General features: G+C 43.4%; 1 protein-coding gene across 2 annotated transcripts in view; it reads left to right on the forward strand.

Moving 5' to 3' along the window:
• Positions 1–750: 750 nt before the first annotated feature.
• The window catches only part of LOC122552191 (adhesion G protein-coupled receptor E3-like), a 68,650-nt gene continuing 51,414 nt past the window's right edge, over positions 751–17,986 (forward strand). For both annotated transcript variants that reach the window (XM_087983399.1, XM_087983400.1), the window contains exon 1: positions 751–818. The gene's annotated coding sequence lies outside the window, so the exon portion shown is untranslated. The remainder of the gene's footprint in view (positions 819–17,986) is intronic.

Below are 17,986 nucleotides of genomic sequence, written 5' to 3' on the forward strand. Positions count from 1 at the left end.
GTCCTGGGAGTGTTTGATGGGAACAGTATCGTGGGAGATTTACTCCATATCTAACCCCAAGTACTGTCCCTGTAATTTTTGATGGGGACAGCGTAGAGGCAGCTTTACTCTTATCTAATCCTGTGCTGTTCCTATCCTGGTAGTGTTTGAAGGGACTTCATTTTTTGTTTACTTTTAGTTTGAAAGAGTATAGGGCATTTTATTTTCTGTTCAAAAGAATATAAAAATCTTCATGCTGTATCTAAACCCATGCTGTACCTGTCCAGGAGTGTTTGATGGGGAATGTGCAGAGGCAGCTTTACTTTCAGTTTAATAGAATGGAGGGAGATATGCTCTGTATCTAACCCCATGCTGACCACATCCTGGGATGTTTTATGGCGCAGTGTGGAGAAAGATTTACTCTGTATCCATCCCTACACTGTGCCTGTCTGGAAGGTTTTTGATGGGGACAGTGCAGAGGGAGATTTTGCTCGTGTTGCTTCCATAATGGTATGAAATGTATTCTTGCATCTTAACTTCCTATCTCGAGGGGGTTACTGTATATTCATTGTCTGACTGCTTTCTGTATGGCTGCAGTTCAGAGAGGTGGGAATATTTAAATCTGTGGCAGGTGCAGGCTGCTTAACAAGGTTTGTTCCTTCATGCAGGATACCAAAGATCACAAGAAGGCCGACTGCGTTTATTTGAAGATAACAGAACGAGGACGTTTCTGGTCCTCTGAGGGCTGCTTCCCTATTAGTTCCAATGGAAGCTACGTAATATGCCAATGTAACCATCTGACGAGCTTTGCTATTTTAATGTCTCCAATTGAGATAGAGGTAAACCATTGTTCAAATTCCACTCAGAGGGAAGTAAACCCAGGGACAGGGGAAACAGGAAAGTGTAACAGTCAGAAACCAGAGATCAAGAGAATCAACCAATCAGGAATCAAACACACAAGAATGAGATGAGATGAAACTGGTGAGGCAGAAGAACACCAAAGGGGTACAGGGAGCAGGAAAGTGACTCCATTAGCGAATACTGAGTGATATAGAGAGTGAGCCGACAGAGTCCTGAAATGCCGCATAGTGAGCCAGACTGTGATTTCAGAGAGTGACCACTGAGACTCCAGAGTGACTCAGACTGAAACCTCAATATGACCCCAAAGAGTGACCACTGACACCCCAGGGTGATTCAGAGTCTGACCCCAAAGAATGACCCCAGGCATTGACCCCCTTGGAGTGAACTGAGAAAGTGGCCCCTCGACAGCCCGCAGAACAATGAATTCAGATGTGAAAGATCACATGGTGTTATTTTGAAGGAAACAGTGGAGTTAACCCAACATCAATATTTATCCCAGAAGCAACATCACTGGTTATTACTAGAATCACTGATAATTAATAGATGAACAAAGAGTGATACAGGTTGTGGTACAGTAGTAATGGCCCTGCCCTGAGTCAAGAGACCTAGTTTGAAATCTCACCAAGCCCAGAGGTGTATAATAATACCACCGAACAGGTTAATTAAAATACTGTGGATGCTGGATATCTGAACTCAAAACAGAGATTGCTAGGTCTGGTGAACTCTGGAGACACAGAAACAGAATTAACATTTCAAGTCCAGTATGACTCTTCTTTCAGAATCGATTATCGTTGTTTTACGTGAGTGAAAGTTTCCAGAGGACCACGAAGTTATTTAAAAGAGATGACTGGCAATGAGTGTAACCTGGGGATGACCATGTCCCAGGCAAGGAGTGAGCTTGAGGAGGCAGGGTCTTCATGGTGATCTCAGCAGTTCTGGCAATTGAACCTGTGTAGCCCAGAAATTAATACCCTGACTGGCATTAGCTACAGCTCACAGTGCCACCCAATCTGTCACAGTCCCTGGTACAAATCATGTGGCAGAGATCAGACTGAGCGGCCATAAATATGATGTTGTTTTATGTTAAGATTCAATAGGAGGAGCTGGTTACTGTAAAAAGTGCTTAGTGAGATATCTAATCCATTAGTTCTAATATTCAAAGATTGCTGCATTTTGGGAAAGATCCATTTGAATTTAAGTTAAAAAGTGTGGCGCTGGAAAAGCGCAGCAGGTCAGGCAGCATCCAAGTCGACGTTTCGGGCATAAGCCCTTCTTCAGGAATGAGGAAGGTGTGCCAAGCAGGCTAAGATAAAAGGTAGGGAGGAGGGACTTGGGGGAGGGGCATTGGGAATGCGATAGGTGGAAGGAGGTTAAGGTGAGGGTGATAGGCCGGAGAGGGGGTGGGGGCAGAGAGGTCGGGAAGAATATTGCAGGTCAAGAAGGCATAAGCCCTTCATCAGGAATGTGGGGGAGGGAGGAAGGGACTGAGAGAGAAATAGGAGGATGCAGCTGGGGCTGGGGGAAGGCACCCTCCTATTTATTCCTCAGCACCCACCCCCTCACATTCCTGATGAAAGGCTTATGCACGAAATGTTGATTGTCCTGCTCCTCGGATGCTGCCTGACCAGCTGTGCTTTTCCAGCACTACACTTTTTGACTCTGAACTCCAGTCTGCAGTCCTCACTTTCTCTCATTTGAATTTAACTCAAGTAAAAGTAAACACTGAGATAATGTAAATCTGAAACAAATGCAGAGAATGCTGGAGAAACTCAGCAAGTCTACCAGCCTTGCCCTTCAGCCTAATGGGCACATACTGCCACTGGAATCTTGTTATTTTATTCAGCCATCCCAGGCTTTCTGGGTAAACCAAGAATGAGGATGGGAGAAACTTGTGTTTGTAAGAGCTGCTCCTGTTTTGAGATTTTTTTTTCACTGTTGGAGCTGATTTCCTCAAATTCTTGGAGCAGTAATTACTGTTTTATAAGCTGTTGCATTCATTAAATCATAAAGTCAGGAAGATGTACAGCACAGAAACAGACCCTTTGGTCCAACTCATCATGCCAACCAGATATCCTAATTAAATCTAATCTCATTTGCTGGCATTTGACTCAAATCCCTCAAAATCCTTCCTATTCATCTACCCCTGGGGAAAAGACATTGTCCCTTTACCATATCCATGCCCTTTATGATTTTATAAGGTCACCCCTCAGCCTCCGACACTGCAAGGAAGAAGCCCCAACCTATTCAACCTGTCCCTATAGCTCCAACCTTCCAACCCTGGCAACATCCATGTAAATCCTTTCTGAACCCTTTCAAGTTTCACAACATTATTCCTGTAGCAGGGAGAACAGAATTGCACGCAATATTCCAAAAGTGGCAAAACAAATGTCCTGCATAGCCACAACATGATCTCCTGACTCTTATACCCAATGCACTGACCAATAAAGACAAGCAGACCAAATGCCGCCTTCACTATCCTACCTGTGACTCCAGTTTCAAGGGACTGTGAACTTGCACTCCAAGGTCTCTTTGTTAAGCAACACTCCCCAGGACCTTACCATTAAGTATATAAGTCCTGCCCTGATTTGGTTTTCCAAAAATGCAGCACCTCACATTTATCTAAATTAAACTCTATCTGCCACTCCTCAGCCCATTGGCCCATCTGATCACAATCCCATTGTATTCTGAGGTAACTTTCTTCACTGTCCACTACATTTCTAATTTTGGTGTTATCTGCAAACGTACTAACCATACCTCCTGTGTTCACATCCAAATCATTCTTTTGGAACTTAGGGAAGAAAGATCAAAACCACGGTACAATAAAACAAGAGAGGGAACAGGGACCGCATGGGAGGTAAAAAAGAAAGGAGTAGTGAACCTGCACAGCTGATTGATTAGGTAGGAGCTTTCACAGCTGACTGCTTATGCTGTTTAGTTTCAAGTATTTCTGGACATCAGAGTTCAGTCTGGAAAAAACAGCAGTACGCCACTTTTCAACGGACTGTCCAACTTCACTTTATATAATGGAAGAATGCTCTTTTTACCATGAATTCCACATAATACCATCGTTTCTGGCAATACTCCTTCTGAATTACATACCTCCTCAGCTTTCACCTTCAAAGATTGACTTGCTTGCACGTCGCTGAGAACCTTAATTTCTTTACTTGCTCCTCCTGGCATACATGTGTAAACCTTACTCAAACAAGCAAGTTCTTTAAAGAGATGAGGCACTTTCTTCTCAACCAACCCCTGATCAGGTTGTACATTCTTTTGCAGCTTTTTAGCTTCCTTTAGCACCTTAACAAAACTCACTGGTTTATCTTGTTTAATTGTCTGTCTTCCCAGTGCTTTTTCTAAACCACCAACACTGATTTTTTATGGCTGACTTTATTGCAGTGAATACACCTTCGCAGTGAATACACCTTTGTTTTCCCCCTCATGGGTTTCCTTTTTACCCTGTGCTAGGCTACCTTCACTTTCTTCAATGAGATCCCATTTTCCATCACCACCTGAGGATTTCTCTCTTCCTCGATTTCTGTCCCACACAGATTGAAATTGATGTTGGAAACCAAATTTTGATTTATGATTCAAATTCTTAATCATCTGCCATTTCAGCTGCTAATCTTGCATTCTTAACTCTCCGCTCTGCCACATGAGTTCTCATGACGTCAGGAAGTGAATTTTTGAACTCTTCCAAAATAATCATCTCCCTGAAAGCATCATATGTTTGATCTATTTTCAATCACTGTATACACCTATCAAAATTACTTTAATCTTTTCAAATTCAGTGTGCGTTTAACCAGATTCTGTCCTTAGATTCCTGAAATGTTTTCCGTAGGTTTCTGGTATTAGCTATATGCACTTTAGATTGCTTTTGTTAACCCTATCGTACTCCCCAGCTACTTCACGTGATGGTGATGGAAATATCTCACTAGTTCTACCTGCCAACTTTGTTTGGATCAACAATACGCATGTGGTCACCGGCCATTTCATTTGTTTAGCCACTTTCTCAAATGAAATGAAAAAGGCTTCTACATAATTTTCGTCAAACCTGGGCAATACTTGGACATATTTAAACAGATCCCCACCAGGCCCTTGGCTGCAATGGGATTGCTCCCCATCACTTTCCTCATCACTATTCCTACTTTTCATCTCTACCTCCGCCATTTTAAGTCGACGTTGAGTGTTCGTTTCCAACCTCTGAAGTTCAATACCTCTCTCTTTCTCCCTTTCTTCAGCTAAAGCCTCCCACTCCTTTTCTTTCTCCCCTATACTTTTAATTGTAAGTCAAACTGTTTCATTTCCTTTCCATGTTCAAGCTGCTACATTTCAGCCATTTCCAAAGGTACGGATGGTATTTCTGGCCATTTTAAATTCTGAACAATTGCCACAATTTTCTCCCATTTCCTCACAGACACAGGCAACACCAACTTCAGCTTATTTACTAATTTAAAAAGCTTTATCTTACTCACTTTCTGTAAAATTTCTGAAGATACTGCTTCCACTGTCAGGAAGCTCTTAGTGACTGAAGGAGGCAATACTACACAAGGCACACCTTGTTTAAACCAACCAAATTCAATTCAACACCCGAACTAAAAAACATTACCATTCACCACCCACTGGCTTTAACACCAACAATCCAAAACCCAAACCTGAATTAGAAATTTTGATCCTGACTAGAGCCCCGAATTTGTTATGGACCAGACCAAATCCCCTCAAAATATATTCAGAAGATAGACTTGACCCTAACTTTTTCTTATTTTCGAGGTCAGTGCAAGGTGTTGCATTCCAGACGTAATTCGATTAGTCAAACTACTCGATGTTAAGCAAAACACTCTTAATTCATACACTATAGATAAAATACAACAAAAGACAGAAGAAAATGGAATAACAACTCCATTGGCAACCTTCACAGAATAACAGATTATTTAACTACAAAAGAGTAACTGTTCCAATGTAATAAATTCCATAAACATACCTTTGACAAAGGCAAAGTCAGAAAAAAACAGATTGTCTCACATGCAACTCCAGCAACAGGAAGAGAACTCCCAGCTTTTAGCTGTCACTGAGATAGGAATAAAAAAGCTTCTACATCTAACTTCAAGACCTCAGTAACTGCTAATACTGAAAATCTAAAACCAAAAATCCTGGTTCTGTTGCAAGTTTGTCCCACCCATTCAGGCTGCTTCTGTTGTCCTCATTTTAAGAAAAGACCCAAGACCTCACAAGCTGTTTCCATTATGTGCTTTCAATAGACAATTCAATTCCTCTCTTCAAAACCAAAACACAAAACATACCCCTTAAAGCCATAGTATCATCACATAACTAATTAAGACAGAGTTGCTGGGTCAGGCGACATGTTGTAACTGCATGATGTTGGAGTTGGTGGACCCCTTTACAATTTATCGTGACCACATCTGAAGCAAGTGTTGGTTCCTTGAGGAACTCTGAGCTCAGAGTTACTGATGAGTTACAGTCAGAGCTTTGAATACATCAGGAAGGGGGAGAGTTACCTGTTTGTTGTGTTTCAGGAGGCAGTAACACCCTTTAGATTAACTAACTCAAATTTGGTCCTTCGAGACTGGAATGAATGACTATGAGGAAGATAGGTAAAGAAATCCAGGAGGTAGAGCTGAAGAAGCCTCAACCTAACAGGTTTGTCAAACAAGTTTGAGATTCTTACTGTGCGTGAATGAGTGGGGACTGCAGTGAGGATAAGCAAAGAAATGTGGTAGCAATCAAGGGAATAGATCCTGTTCTCTGTGGCCATGATTGAGAGTCCTGAAGGTTGTGTTGACTGCTTGCTGCCTGTGTTCAGGATGTCTTAAATTGTCAGATATGTCCAGAAGGGCTTCTGACTCAATATATCGATAAGACAGCTAGAGGGGAGGCCATATTGGATTTGGTGCTTAGCAGATCTGCTTAGCAGATGTGTCAGATATCTCGGTGGGAGAGCATTTTCATTATAGTGATCACAACTCCATGTCCTTTACTGTAGTCATGGAGAGGGATAGGAGCAGATGTTTTGGGAAAGTATTTAACTGGGGGCAGGAGGAATTATAATGCTATTTGACAGGAGCCGTGGAGCATAAATTGGGAACAGACATTCTCAGGGAAATGCACGACAGAAATGTGGAGGTTGTTTTGGAAGCACTTGCTGCGAGTGCTAGATAGGTTTGTCCCACTGAGGCAAGGAAGGCATGGCAGGATGAAGGAACCTTGGACAACAAGATATGTGGAACATCTAGCCAAGATGAAGAAGGAAGCTTAATAAGGAAGCAAAGGTCAGACAGGGTTTGAGAGGGTTATAAGGCAACCAGGAAGAAACTGAAGAATGGACTTCAGAGAGTGAGAAAGGGGCATGAAAAAGCCTTGGTGTGTAGGATTAATGAAAATCCCAAGACGTTCTATACTAATGTGAGGAACAAGAGGATATAGGGCCAATCAGTGGAAGGAACTTGTGCCTGGAGTCGGAGGAGGTTGGGGAGGTCCTTAATTAATACTTTGCTTCAGTATTCACGACTGAGAGGGACCTTGTTGTTTGTGAGGACAAGAAGGAGGATGTTCTGGCAATTTTGAAAAACATGAAGATAGATAAGTCCCCTGGGCCAGACGGGATATACCTAAGGGTTATAAGGGAAGCAAGGGAAGAGATTGCTGTGCCTTTGGCAATAATCTTTGCATCCTTACTGTCTGCTGGAGTAGTACCAGATGATTGGAAGATGGCAAATATTATTCTCTGTTCAAGAAAGGGAATAGGGATAATTCAGAGAATTATGTAAGTCAGTCTTACATCGGTGGTAGGCAAATTATTGGAACGGATTCTGAGAGACAGGAATTATTATTATTTGGAAAAGCATAGTTTGATTTGAGATTGTCAGCATGACTTTGTGAGGGGCAGGTCATGTCTCACAAGCCTGACTGAATTCTTTGAGGATGTGACAAAACACATTGATGAAAGTCGAGCAGTGGATGTGGTGGACATGGATTTTAGCAAGGTGTTTGATAATATTCCTCATGGTAAGTTCATTCAGAAAGTAAGGAGGCATGGGATACAGGGAAATTTGGATGTCTGGAAACTGAATTAGCTGGCTCAAAGAAGAAAGGATAATAGTAGATGGAAAGTATTCAGCCTCGAGCTTGGTGAGCAGTGTTGTTCTGCAGGGATCTGTTCTGGGAATACTTCTCTTTGTGATTTTTATATATGACTTGGATGAGGAAGTGGAAGGATGGGTTAGTAAGTTTGCTGATGATACAAAGGTTGGTGGAGTGGTGGATTATGTGGATGGCAGTTGTAGGTTGCAACAAGACATTAACAGAATGCAGAGCTGGGCTGAGAAGTGGCAGATGAAATTCAACCTTGAAAAGTATGAAGTGATTAATTTTGGAAGGTCGAATTTGAATGCAGATTACAGAGTTTGAAGGCATGATTCTTGGCAGTGTGGAAGAACAGAGGGATCTTGTCCATAGATCCCTCAAAGTTGCCACCCAAATTGATAGGGTTGTAAAGAAGATGTATGGTGTGTTGGCTTCCTTGAGCAGGGGGATTGAGTTTAAGAGTCGCGAGGTTATGCTGCAGCTCTATAAAGCCCTGTTTAGACCACACTTGGAATATTGTGTTCAGTTCTGGTCACCTCATAATAGGAAGGATGTGGAAGTTCTAGAAAGGGTGCAGAGTCGATTTACCAGGATGCTGCCTGGACTGAAGGGCATGTCTTTTGAAGAAAGGTTGAGGGAACTAGGGCTTTTCTCATTGGAGTGAAGAAGGATGACAAGTGATTTCATAGAGGTGTATAAGATGATGAGAGGCTGAGATAGAGTGGATAGTCAGAAACTTTTTCCCTGGGTGGAAATGGCTATCACATGGGGGCATAATTTTGAGGTGATTGGAGGATGGTTTAGGGGAGATATCAGAGGTAGGTTCTTTAGACAGGGAGTTGTGGGTGTATGTAATGCACTGCCAGCAGTGGTAGTAGAGTCAGTTACATTAGTGACAACTAAGCGACTCTTGGATAGGCACATGGATGATAGTAAAATAAAGGGTATGAAGGTTAGTTTGATTTTAGATTAAGATAAAAGGTCAGTACAACATTGAGGGATGAAGCGCCTCTACTGCTCTATGTTCTGTGTTCTAAAACAGAAATTGCTGGAAAAATTCAGCAGGGGATTGTGGTGAGTTGGATCCAAAATTGGCTCAGTGACAGGAAACAAAGAGGAATGGTACATAGAACATTGAACATTACATTACAGTGGAGTACAGGCCCTTCAGCACTCGAAGTTGCGCCGACCTGTGAAACCAATCTGAAGCCCACCTAACCTACACTATTCCATTCTCGTCCATATGCCTATCCAATGACCATTTAATGCACTTAGATTTGGCGAGTCTACTGCTGTTGCAGGCAGTGCATTCCACGCCCCTACTACTCTCTGAGTAAAGAAACTATCTCTGACATCTGTCCTGTATCTATCAACCCTCAATTTAAAGCTATGTCCCTCATGCTAGCCATCACCATCCAAGGAAAAAGGCTCTCACTATCCAACCTATCTAACCCTCTGATTATCTTGTATGTCTCAATTAAGTCGCCTGTCAGCCTTCTTCTCTCTAACAAAAACAGCCTCAAGTCCCTCAGCCTTTCCTCATACGACCTTCCCTCCATACCAGGCAACATCCCAGTAAATCTCCTCTGAACCTTTTCCAAAGCTTCCACATCCTTCCTATAATGTGGTGACCAGAGTTGTACACAATATTCCAAGTGCATTTGCACCAGAGTTTTGTGCTGCAGCATGACCTCATGGTTCCAAAACTCAATCTCTCTACCAATAAAAGCTAACACACCATATGCATTCTTAACAACCCTATCAACCTGGGTGGCAACTTTCAAGGATCTATGTATCTGAGATCTCTCTGCTCATCTACACTACCAAGAAGCTTACCATTTGCCCAGTACTCTGCATTCCTGTTACTTCTTCCAAAGTGAATCACCTCACACTTCTCCTCATTAAACTCCATTTTCCACCTCTCAGCCCAGCTTTGCAGCTTATCTATGTCCCTCTGTAACCTACAACATCCTTCAACTCTATCCACAACTCTACTGACCTTAGTGTCATCCGCAAATTTACTAACCCATACGCCCTCATCCAGGTCATTTATAAAAATGACAAACAGCAGTGGACCCAAAACAGATCCTTGTGATACACCACTGGTAACTGAACTCCAGGATGAATATTTCACATCTACCACCACCCTCTGTCTTCTTTCAGCCAGCCAATTTCTGATCCAAACCACTAACTCACCGTCAATCTCATGCCTCTGTATTTTGTGCAATCGCCTACTGTAGAGAACCTTATCAAACGCCTTACTGAAATCCATATACACCACATCAACCGCTTTACCCTCATTCACCTGTTTGGTCACCTTCTCAAAGAACTAAATAAGGTTTGTGAGGCATAACCTACCCTTCACAAAACCGTGTTGACTATCCTTAATTAGCTTATTCTTTTCTAGATGATTAAAAATCCTATCTCTTATAACTCTTTCCAACACTTTACCCACAACCGAAGTATGGCTCACTGGTCCATAATTACTCCCCTTCTTGAATGAGTGAATGATATTTGTGATATTCCAGTCCTCTGATACTACTCCTGTAGATAATGACGACATAAAGATCAAAGCCAAAGGCTCTGCAATCTTCTCCCTGGTTTCCCAGAAAATCCTAAGAGAAATCCCATCCAGCCCAGGGGACTTATGTATTTTCACTCTTCCCAAAATTGCTAACACCTCCTCATTGTGAACCTCAATCCCATCTAGTCTAGTCGTCTGTATCTCAATATTCTCATCGACAACATTGTCTTTCTCCAGTGTGAATACTGATGAAAAGTATTCATTTAGCGCTTCCCCATCTCCTCTGACTTGCCGAAAGGTTAACCCTTTGCGATCTGGTTTGAATGCACATTTACTTGTTGGTGATTGAATGTTTGTGTTTTGTTCCCTGGGGCTCAAGATCCAGGACAGTTTTGAATTTGCTTTGCACTTTGGGAATTTAAGATGATTTCTTTTAAGGTTAAGGAACCATCAGTGATTATGAAATGAAATATTAACCACCCCCCTTTGTTCTTCTTACAAACCATGACTGCCGTACTGTCAATTTCTAACTAATCAATTTTTATGCTTACATGAAAGCCAATTCAAATTCAGATCAGTTTAATATGGAGGAAGACGGCATTATAATATTTTTTAAAAGTCTTCTCCTTAGATTCTGCACTATTTGACATCAGTATAAACTTGCTCTCAAATTATCCATAATTTCATGCCACTGCCAAAGATCAGTTTCACTCCTTTCACCCCTACGTGTTGGACTAATGAAAGAATGGACTAAAGGAAGTAAAAGCAGTAGCACTGTATCCTGGCCTCAGGTGCAGAATCATGCTGTTCCAGGATGAGAGTAGGTCTCTGCTCAATTTTTAATTATAGTCTAAACCTGACATGAGGAAATCATCTCAGACTGTAACATTTACTCATTGAATGGAGGAATTGCATGAACTTTATTTACTTTACTTAAATATTGTTAAACTGGAAGTATAAAGTTTGATCCAAAATATCCCAAACCAACAGTATTGTTTTCAGAAAAAGGTACCAGCAGATTAATTTTTTTATTTCAGACTCATTTGTTTCCACTTAATTTTCAGACTGCTGCATCTGATTGGTGATTATGGAGTGACAGTCGTAGTTTTATTCTATGTCAATTTCCCTCCCTCACTGACAATTGAAGTTTCAGTTCAACATTATGTTGTGGAAAAGTCATGGAATAAAAATTGATATCCCATGGTTAATATTTGTGTGTTTGGATTCGGCCATTACATGTGCATTAGAAATATTTTGTTACCATATGAGTAGACAAGACCTTTTAATGCAGCTGCAGTCATTTCACACCCTATAGCATTGTAAATGAGCAATGACTGATCAGGACCACTTAAGGAACCTAATCTGGGATTTTAATTAAGGGACTAGGACCTGGTAATTATAATGGATCTCAGAGTTGGAAATTGAGTACATTTTACATTTATTTTTAAATTAAAATTAAATTAAAACTCCCCCTCCCACTCTGCCGAGAACATGCAGGTCCTGGGCCTCCTACATCGCACTCCCTCACCACCCGATGCCTGGAGGAAGAGCGCCTTATGTTCCGCCTCAGGACCCTTCAGCCCCAGGGCATCAATGTGGACTTCACCAGTTTCCTCATTTCCTCTCCCCTGACCATACCCCAGTTCCAACCTTCCAGCTCAGCACTGTCCTCATGACGTGTCCCACCTGTCAATCTACCTTCCCACCTATCTGCTCCACCCTCCTCTCCGACCTATCACCTTTACCCCCATTCCATCCACCTATTGCACTCTTAGTTACCTTCCCCCCAGCCCCACCCCCTCCCATTTATCTCTGCACCCCAAGGCTCTCAGTCTTATTCCTGATGAAGGGCTCTGGCCCGAAACGTCAATTCTCCTGCCCCTCGGATGCTGCCTGACCTGCTGTGCTTTTCCAGCAACACACTCTCAACTCTGATCTCCAGCATGGCAGACTCCACTTTCACCTAGATGGAAAGGCCTGTTCCTCGTCCTGCTGGTCACCTGTTCAGCAGTGTAAGTCAAGGGGTGGCTGCATGGACACACGTGACGCAATGCAAAAGACCCAGTCAGAGAATGACTCAGCCTGATCGTTCTGCTTTTCACTACACTCTTTCTCATCTTTCTTTCACTAACTATATTTGACTGGGACACAATGGATAGCCTAATAGCCTATAACAATTGGGAAATACACTTCAACACTTTTCTTTACATAACTTACCTTTATGCACAGAAGATCAACGGCTCTAGCTGCGGGATTTGTGCCCATATTCCTATGCACTCCAAGAGAGGGATCTCCCTGAGACCCATACCATTTAATGAATCTGACACTGCTGAATGGTGGCTGCATCAGGGTTGTTCTGCTGCTGTGACGTCTTTTCGCATACCTTTTGGTTTCCTTAAATGGGTGGGCGCCCCACAGTCTTACAAGGATAGTACACGCCTCCGCTGGCAATCAGCAACACATACAGTGGATAGATTAAAGATTGGTTCCAGCCTCGATGCAATCTCTCACGCACACACCCCTCCCTGTTCCTTACCAATCTCACAACTACAACTACACCTCGAGGAAGTATTTGCATTAAAAGCAAGCATCCCTTGGATGGCAGGCTGGTTTCAGTACATGCCTTCACTCCATCCTCCTTACTTCAATTGCTTACCAGTTCACTGCAGACGGGAGCATACTTAACCTCAGAGTTTCGGACAATCATAGAGTCATAGAGATGTACAGCATGGAAACAGACCTTTCGGTCCAACCCGTCCATGCCGACCAGATATCCCAATCCAATCTAGTCCCACCTGCCAGCACCCGGCCCATATCCCTCCAAACCCTTCCTATTCATATACCCATCCAAATGCCTCTTAAATGTTGTAATTGTACCAGCCTCCACTACATCCTCTGGCAGCTCATTCCATACATGTACCACCCTCTGCGTGAAAAAGTTGCCCTTTAGATCTCTTTCCCCTCTCACCCTAAATCTATGCCCTCTAGTTCTGGACTCCCCGACCCCAGGGAAAAGACTTTGCCTATTTACCCTATCCATGCCCCTCATAATTTTGTAAACCTCTATAAGGTCACCCCTCAGCCTCCGACGCTCCAGGGAAAACAGCCCCAGCCTGTTCAGCCTCTCCCTGTAGCTCAGATCCTCCAACCCTGGCAACATCCTTGTACATCTTTTCTGAACCCTTTCAAGTTTCACAACATCTTTCCGATAGGACATCAATTCCTCATTTTCCACCATTTGGACTGGAACCCAACGCAACCATTTGTTTGCATTCTTCGGCCAGAAGGCCTACCCCTGGCTGCCTACCTCCTGGACTGGGAGCTGTTATTTAGGTTATGTTGTCCTTTTCCTTTACCACTCCCACACTTTGCCTTTCGAGACTTCTGAACCTTGCATCAAGAGAACGCTCAAAATTTTTCAACGTCTTTTATCATTTTCTCCCCTCCCCATCCATGCAACCCTCCAGCTTGAGGTTGAGGTTAAGATGAATTACTACCACTCTGGAAGAGATTGCCAGTGCTACATAGAGTCATAGAAATGTACAGCATTGAAACAGACCTTTCGGTCCAATTTGTTCATGCTGACCAGATATCCCACCCCAATCTCATCCCGCCTGCCAGCACCCAGCCCATATCCCTCCAACCCTTCCTATTCATATACCAATCCAGATGCCTTTTAAATGTTGCAATTGTACTAGCCTCCACCACTTCCTATGGCAGCCCATTCCACACACGCATTATCCTCTGCGTGAAAATGTTGCCCCTTAAGTCTCTTTTATATCTTTCCCCTCTCAGACTCCCCCATCCCAGGAAAAAGATCTTGCCTATTCACCCTATCCATGCCCCTCATGTTTTTACAAAACTCTATGAGGTCACCCCTCAGCCTCTGACGCTTAGGGGAAACAACTCCAGCCTATTCAACCTTTCCCTATCGCTCAAATCCTCCAACCCTGGCAACATCCTTGTAAATCTCTTCTGAACACTTTCAAGTTTCACAACATCCTTCCGATAGGAAGGAGACCAGAATTGCACGCAGTATTCCAAAAGTGGCCTAACCAATGTCCTGTAGAGCTGCAACATGACCTCCCAACTCCTGTACTCAACACTCTGACCAATAAAGGAAAGCATACCAAACGCCGCCTTCACTATTCTATCTACCTGCGACTCTACTTTCAAGGAGCTATGAACCTGCACTGTAAGGCCTCTTTGTTCAGCAACACTCCCTCGGGGACCTTACAATTAAGTGTATAAGTCTTGCTAAGACTTGCTTTCCCAAAATGCAGCACCTTGCATTTATCATCTTTGGCTTTTGACCAGCTCAGTGCAGAGATGCTCTGCAAAATCGAATGGCCCTCGACTACCTGTTAGCTGAGAAAAGAGGCACTTGTTCCCTTATCAGCTCTGACTGTTGTACCTACATCCCTGATTCCAGGGAGACCTTTACCAACATTGCTGCCCAAATCTGCAAGATGGCCTTCTTCCTCATGACACTACTCCCTGTTGGGACCTTTGGACCTGGATGCATGGGTGGCTTGACTCTTGGGCTTCCGCTCTCCTCCAGGGCCTTGTGGTTCGTGTTGCTGTTTTTGTTCAGCTTGCACCTATCATCATTTTTTTGAAACAATGCTGTGCCCATTTCAGCACCTTTCTGATGCCAATTATCCCAACCTCTTCCCAACTTGTTCGGAATCCCGTTTCTGACATTCTCCACCATTGGACGATTTCCCTGAATCTTATTCTCTTGAGCCTGGTAACCCTGATTCTGACAGTTATCTGGGCAACTCTAAGCCCCCAGCACCCGACAACCCCCCCCTCAGTCCGGCTACGTTCCTCCTTTTGCTGGTTCCTCTGAACTGCCTTCCTGATTTGGTGAACTGAAAAAAGGAAGAAATTATGGGATAATTGTTAAGTTTGGGGCAGCCATTTTGTCACATATTAAAAGCCTGGAAACCAAGTGGGCGGCACAGTGGTTAGCACTGCTGCCTCACAGCGCCAGAGACCCAGGTTCAATTCCTGACTCAGGCGACTGACTGTGTGGAGTTTGCACATTCTCCCCGTGTCTGCGTGGGTTTCCTCCGGGTGCTCCGGTTTCCTCTCACAGTCCAAAGATGTGCAGGTCAGGTGAATTGGCCATGCTAAATTGCCTGTAGTGTTAGGTAAAGGGGTAAATGTACGGGAATGGGTGGGTTACGCTTCGGCGGGTCGGTGTGGACTTGTTGGGCCGAAGGGCCTGTTTCCACACTGTAAGTAATCTAATCTAATCTAATCTAATTTTGAATCTCATCTGAGTGTCTGCTCGCTAAAAGCCTGTGTTTCCCCCCAGCTTAGACAGTTGGCCTTGCAGTTGTACTGATGCCTGATAAATGAATTATTTCCTTGCATGGTGCTATTCTTCTCTTTGAAAAGACCTATCGTATACTAACACCTGCTTATCAGCTACTAACGGATACTGTCCAGCCATTACATGCCTGCAGCTAATGATGGGCAAGGTGCCGAGCTTGCTCATTATCCTGCAATTAACAGTTTGCTAATTATTAAACGATTGTAACCTATATAATCACACAACTCTCTGTCTCCCTTCGGAGTGACATGTGACCATTCGGTCGACTTGCCTCTCCCTGTGAGCTCACGAATAAACCAGTCAATAACTCAAGGTTTGTGTGGCCTGAATACTTACCTAAACTGGACTGCTACAAGCGAGTCACCCACTTCATAATGTATTTCCATCCCCAACAGTATGCTTCCCGGACTTTGGCTGATGCCAAACAAAGGTGCATGCAGATAGAGAAGGAAATGGTGGTCATCTTTGGTGTGAGAAAGTTTCACCAATACCTATATGGATGTAAACTTGTGATGGACCACAAATCCCTACTCAGGCTACTTAAAAAGGACATGGCTGTGCTGCCCACAGCTTCAGGTTGAATTCAGTGCTGAACTCTACAATTACAAGTTGGAATACCGCCTGGGAGGCCAAGTGGCAAATGTGGATGCTATGAGCCGCTGCCCACTGGCAGATACACCACCAGTGGTGCTGCCACTAGGAGAGTCAGTTCTGGTTTTAAACGTTTTGGACACCTTCAGATCACCACTGACAATATCAGACTGTGGACACAAAAAGATTCCATCCTGGAAAAACTAAAGTAGCTGGTGGCGATGGGGGAAGCAAAACGACCATCGCAACCAGAAACTGAAACTTTTCTTGACTCAGTGAGAGTAGATCAACATAGAGGATGGCACATTATTATGGGGAACAAGAGTGCTTGTCCGGAGCAAAGGGACTCCACTAAGGTCATCCAGGGGTTTCCAAAATGAAAATGTTAGCTTCCCAGCTATATTCCCCCCACCTCCACCCCACTCTCACTCCCACCCTCCCATTTATCTCTCAGTTCCTTTCTCCGCTTCACCCCGTGGCCCCTATTTTTCCACTGAAGGGCTTATGCCCAAAATGTAGATTCTGCTGCTCCTTGGATGCTGCCTGGCCTGCTGTGCTTTTCCAGCATCAGACTCTCGACTCTGACACTCCAGCATCTGCAGTCTTCACTTTCTCCTGCCAACTTACATGCACACCAGTCCATTAGTTTCACATAGGACTCTGTCAGATAGTCCGCAGGTTTTCTGTAGCTGGCATCCTCCGACAAACAATATATTTTGGAATTACAAGTTGGAAATGTTTATAAATGTTCAGGGTTCTGATCATCATTAAAACACCATGTGATGAGCAACTCAACTCATCTCCTCTTGTTGTCAGAGACAGACAAAACTCTATCTCGTAGTATCTGGTATTAGGTCCGTCTCAGGAATAACTGCAGGCTAGGTACAGAGTAAATCTCCCTTGACGCTATCACACTCTGTCATCTCATTCAGTTTGATGTTTAATGTATGAATTGGTCTCATTATGAAAAAAATAATTTTCTGACTCGGGTGAGATTGATGTTAATTCACTCGATTGTTTATCTCATCATTTTGGATGGATGGTTTACAGACCAGAGAGCCAAGTGCTGGGCGAAGCAATTACAGTCTTAATGGTTTCCCAATTAGAACTAATTTTCTAACAGCTGGACGAGAACATTGAACCTTAAAGTAGTTTAATTACAGGCTGAAAGACTGAATATGTTAGAGCTCTTCCCTCCAAGATGGAGGAAGCAGAGCTTGATATTAGCCTATTGTAACATGAGGTTTGAATACACGGCCTGTCCAAAGATCATGAAACAAGGATCCTTTGTTCCACTGGCATTAAGTCTTTATAATCATTAAGGGAAAATTAAGGTTAAACAAGGAGATATTTACAAGGAATGAAGCCTGACATGGACATTGGGTTCAGGAAGCTTTTGTCTGTCTGCTCCTTTTCCCAATGCGAAATCCTTCTCCCAGAAACATTCTTTTTTCCAGAAAGGATCCGATCAACTGTTCCAGTGGCTCTGCCTGACCATCATCACATGCTACATACTTCCCTGCTTGAAAGTTGCCAATCCAGCAACTACATCATGCCTGTCTGCAAAGTAGTTGCATACTTAGCAGGATCAG

The sequence above is a fragment of the Chiloscyllium plagiosum genome, unplaced genomic scaffold, assembly GCF_037043375.1.
Source record: "Chiloscyllium plagiosum isolate Xiang-an unplaced genomic scaffold, Cpla_swu_hap1 HiC_scaffold_45, whole genome shotgun sequence".
NCBI lineage: Eukaryota > Metazoa > Chordata > Chondrichthyes > Orectolobiformes > Hemiscylliidae > Chiloscyllium > Chiloscyllium plagiosum.